The following is a 4,634-nucleotide window of genomic DNA, read 5'->3' on the forward strand; positions in this document are numbered from 1 at the left end:
GTATTAAAATCACTGATGTACAAAGTGTGAAGAATAAAGAAGTGATTCTAGTAAAGTTTTTATTCAAGTTCTATATTGCTTGAGGACAAGCAACGCTCAAATGTGGGAATATTTGATAATGCTAAAAACGAACATATATTTCATAGTATTATCCTTCAAGAAAGACAAGCTTTTAGTTGCAATTTTTCTATTTACAAGTGATATTCGTTTAAATAATAAAAGGTGAAGACAAAAGACAGATTCGACGATTTGAAGACGCAAACGACCAAAAAGCAAAAAAGTACAAAGTACAATCCAAGTGGTTCAATTTATTGATGAGAAACGTCTAAGAATTACAAGAGTACAAGCCGCAAAACGCAAAGTACAAGATATTAAATCGTAATAAAGGACGTTCGAAAATCCGGAACCGGGACATGAACCAACTACCAACGCGTGACTCAACGGAACTGAAAGTACAAGTCAGCTATGCACATGAATATAATATAATATATATATAATTATATAAATTATATATATTATATTATTAAAAACCGTCGGCAAACTAGAAAACAAAGTGAAATGAGCTGTCCCAGGTGGCCATGCGATTGCATGGCCTGGAGGAGTTAAATCCATGCGATCGCATGCGAAGAAATCACAGGCCAAGTGCTATAAATAGCAACGAATTGGACGAGTTATTTACACCTTCATCATACACTGATCTCTCACTCTCTCAATAAATGTATTTATATTTTATAATTATAATTTTAATATTAAGTTAATAATAATAAGGTTATAGTGGCGAATATTTTAAGTTTGTAAGTCGAAATTCTGTCCGTGTAACACTACGCGATTAATACTCATTGTAAGTTATGTTCAACCTTTTTAAATTAATGTCTCGTAGCTAAGTTATTATTATGTTTATTTAAGCCGAAGTAATCGTGATGTTAGACTAAATATTAAGATTGGGTTATTGGGCTTTGGACCATAATTGGGGTTTGGACAAAAGACCGACACTTGTGAAAATTAGACTATGGGCTATTAATGGGCTTTATATTAATTAAATGATATCTCATTGATTTAATATAGAGATTTATAATTTGACGTATTTATATTTAACCACATACGCTTGACTGGGTACGGTAGACGGGATATCTATAAATACTAATAATTATTCATTTGACCTGACACGGGGATGGATTAATAGTCACTGGACTCATTAAAACAAGGGTGGATTACATTCAAGGGTAATTGGTGTAATTGTTAGCAAAGTATTAAAACCTTGGATTACACACAGTCAATAACCTGGTGTATTCATTAAACAAAGTATTAAGACCTTGTTACAGTTTGAATCCCAAATTAGTTGGAATATTTGACTTTGGGTATAAGGTTAAATTAACGAAGACTCTCGCACTTTATAATTATGACCGATGGACTATTATGGACAAAACCAGATGGACATATTGAACAATCCAGGACAAAGGACAATTAACCCATGGTAATAAATTAAAATCAACACGTCAAACATCATGATTATGGAAGTTTAAATAAGCATAATTTCTTTAATTTATATCTCTTCGTACTTTTATTTACCGTCATTTTATTTATCGTACTTTAAATTATCGCACTTTTAATTATTGTACTTTTATTTATCATCATTTACTTTATGCTTTAAATTAAGTTATATTTATATTTAATATCTTACATTAGGTTTTAATTGTGATTTAAGACATAAAATTGACAAACCGGTCATTAAACGGTAAAACCCCCTTTATAATAATAATAATATATATATATATATATATATATATATATATATATATATATATATATATATATATATATATATATATATATATATATATATTATACAAATATAGTTTAAAACATATATTGCGTTAAACTCAGCTAGCTCCCTGTGGAACGAACCAAACTTACTAAAAACTAAACTACTCTACGATTAGGTACACTGCCTATAAGTGTTGTAGCAAGGTTTAGGTATATCCCATTCTATAAATAAATAAATAACTTGTGTAAAATTGTAGCGTATTTAATAGTATTTCGTAGCAAAATATAATCTATTTCATACAACACCTCGAACAACATCAAGTATTTTTTAGCGCCGCTACCGGGGAACTCAACAACGCCGAAAGCGAAACGCTATAAAAAAATATATTTAGTTTTTAATCTATTTTTGTAAAAATATAAGAAGTTTTAAACATAAAAATACAAAAATATAAAAAAATTATATTTCTATCTATTTAAGTGTTTAAATAAAAAGAAAATATTTTTTTATAAAGTATAAAAGTATTTTTTTTAGTTCTTAAAAATATAATTTTAAATATCACTTATATTTTAAATTTTGTAAGAGTTATAAATTAAAAAAAAATAAAAAAAATATATAATAAAAGAAAACTAAACTTGTCGAGTTTTGAGCCTGCATACCCATCTGAGCCTGCAGGTCATACGACCGCATGAAATTAAAACCTACACTCCATGCGATCCATGGAGTGATGGGACAGGCCTGAATCATCAGCCGACACAAATAGGGTTACGATTAATATTAATTATAATAATTAATTAAGTTTAGGGTTAGATTATATAATAATTATTATTATTAGGGTTTAATTAACTAATAATTAGTTTTAGTTTTAATTAATTTTGTATTTTAAGTTTTAACTAGTTTTACTACTTTATAAATTAGTACTTTTATAAAATAATAATATAAAAATAATATTTTTATAAAAATAAGTAATTTTATCATTTTTTGTTTCTTTTTATAAATTGTATATTTTAAACGTTTAATTCGTAAATTGTATATTTTTCGTTCGTAATTAGTTTTAAGATTAGTTTTTGCCGTAGTTCTTTTATATTTCTAGATTTTTAGGCTTTGCCGTAAAATCACTTAAATGCTTTTTTTTAGATTAAGATTTAGACGCTTTAGAATTTTACGACGTCGCTTATCGCTTTAATATTTAATAGATTTTAGTGCCTATTTAAGTTATTGCTGTTTTGGATTTATAATTTCTTTAAGCTCTAATACCTTTAGACGCAACTTTTAGTCTTAAGTTTTTAGAATTCTAAGTTTCGACGCTTATTTTAGTGCCTATTTTAAGATTAGTTTTTGCCGTAGCTGTAATAGCTTTATTTTCTTATTTTTGTTTTTAGACGCTTATTTTTTTGACCTTTTATTTATCGATGCACTCTTTTTCTTCCTCTTATTTCTCGACGCTCTAGTTTTTAGGACATAGATTTTTTTTATCTTCTTCAAATTTTGACGAAAAATTATTTTAAGCGGTTAAATTGATAGACATCAAAATATTCTGGTTCGTAGTAATAGTTAGATTTGTTAGTGGCGAGTTGTGGGCTTCCGATTTAAAGGGTCCTGGCTACCTGCTGCATCTATTGGCTATTCGAAACGTAGGCAAAATCAGAAAAGTCTATTAATTTGATAACTTATATAATTTTTTTTATTTTTATAACTAATAGGATATTCAGTGAATGCACCGAGTAAAACGTTCACCACCTTTCATACGTTCACCTCCTGTAACTCGATCAAGACAACTATCCAATATTGTCGCCGTTGATTTTTCTTTAGAATCCTCTAGTCGACCAAGTACTCCAATTCAAATTTCCGATAATCCATTTTTTGAAGCCGACCTCACAATTGAGAACCCGGAGGATATTCAAGGACAATTCAGAGATCCTGAACCACTAATCATTCCTCCTGAACCACAAATCATTCAACCAGAGATTGTCGAGAAAGAAACCATTAAATCAGAATCCTCTAGTGATTCAGATTTAACAAACTCAATCATGAAAAATCTGGAACCTCTAAGTATGGAAGACCGAATGAGAGCTACACGCACTGGCCAAGGTCATGCTATTACTCAACCGGACATTAATGCGTCAGATTATGAAATCAAAGGACAAATCCTACACATGGTAACTAATCAATGCCAATTTAGTGGTACGCCGAAGGAAGATCCAAACGAACATCTTCGTACCTTTTATAGGATCTGTACTCTATTTAAAATTAGAGAAGTTGAGGATGAACAAATCTATCTCATGTTATTTCCCTGGACTTTAAAGGGAGAAGCCAAAGATTCGTTAGAATCATTACCTGAAGGGGCGATTGATACATGGGATGTTTTAGTTGAGAAATTTCTTAAAAGATTCTTTCCAGCATCTAAAGCCGTGAGACTTCAAGGAGAAATTGTTACTTTCACGCAAAAGCCAAATGAAACTCTATATGAAGCATGGACAAGATTTGAAAAGTTGTTCAGAGGATGTCCTCAACATGGTTTAGACACTTATCAAATAGTACAAATATTCTATCAAGGATGCGACATTACTACACGAAAAGACATCGACATAGCAGCTGGTGGTTCCATTATGAAGAAAACCGCAACTGGAGCTTACAAAATTATTGATAATACAGCCTCCCACTCACATGAGTGGCACCAAGAAAAAGATATTCCTCGTTCATCTAAAGCGGCTAGAGCCGATTCTAGCCATGACTTTGATTCCATTTCCGCAAAGTTAGATGCTTTCGAGAGACGAATGGAAAAGATGACTAAAGATATTCACGCAATACGTATTAGGAGCAGTGTGAAGGACCACATTTGACAAAAGATTGTCTCAGTATTGAACAAACA

At 30.4% G+C, this 4,634-nt stretch overlaps 1 non-coding gene across 1 annotated transcript; it reads right to left on the bottom strand.

The window, feature by feature from the left end:
• Window positions 1-4,176: 4,176 nt before the first annotated feature.
• On the bottom strand, window positions 4,177-4,283 carry LOC139860837 (small nucleolar RNA R71). The gene has a single exon (XR_011763452.1). It is a non-coding gene; the product is annotated as a small nucleolar RNA R71 (small nucleolar RNA).
• Between the last annotated feature and the right edge of the window lie 351 nt (window positions 4,284-4,634).

The sequence above is a fragment of the Rutidosis leptorrhynchoides genome, chromosome 7 (genome assembly GCF_046630445.1).
Source record: "Rutidosis leptorrhynchoides isolate AG116_Rl617_1_P2 chromosome 7, CSIRO_AGI_Rlap_v1, whole genome shotgun sequence".
Classification (NCBI taxonomy): Eukaryota; Viridiplantae; Streptophyta; class Magnoliopsida; order Asterales; family Asteraceae; genus Rutidosis; species Rutidosis leptorrhynchoides.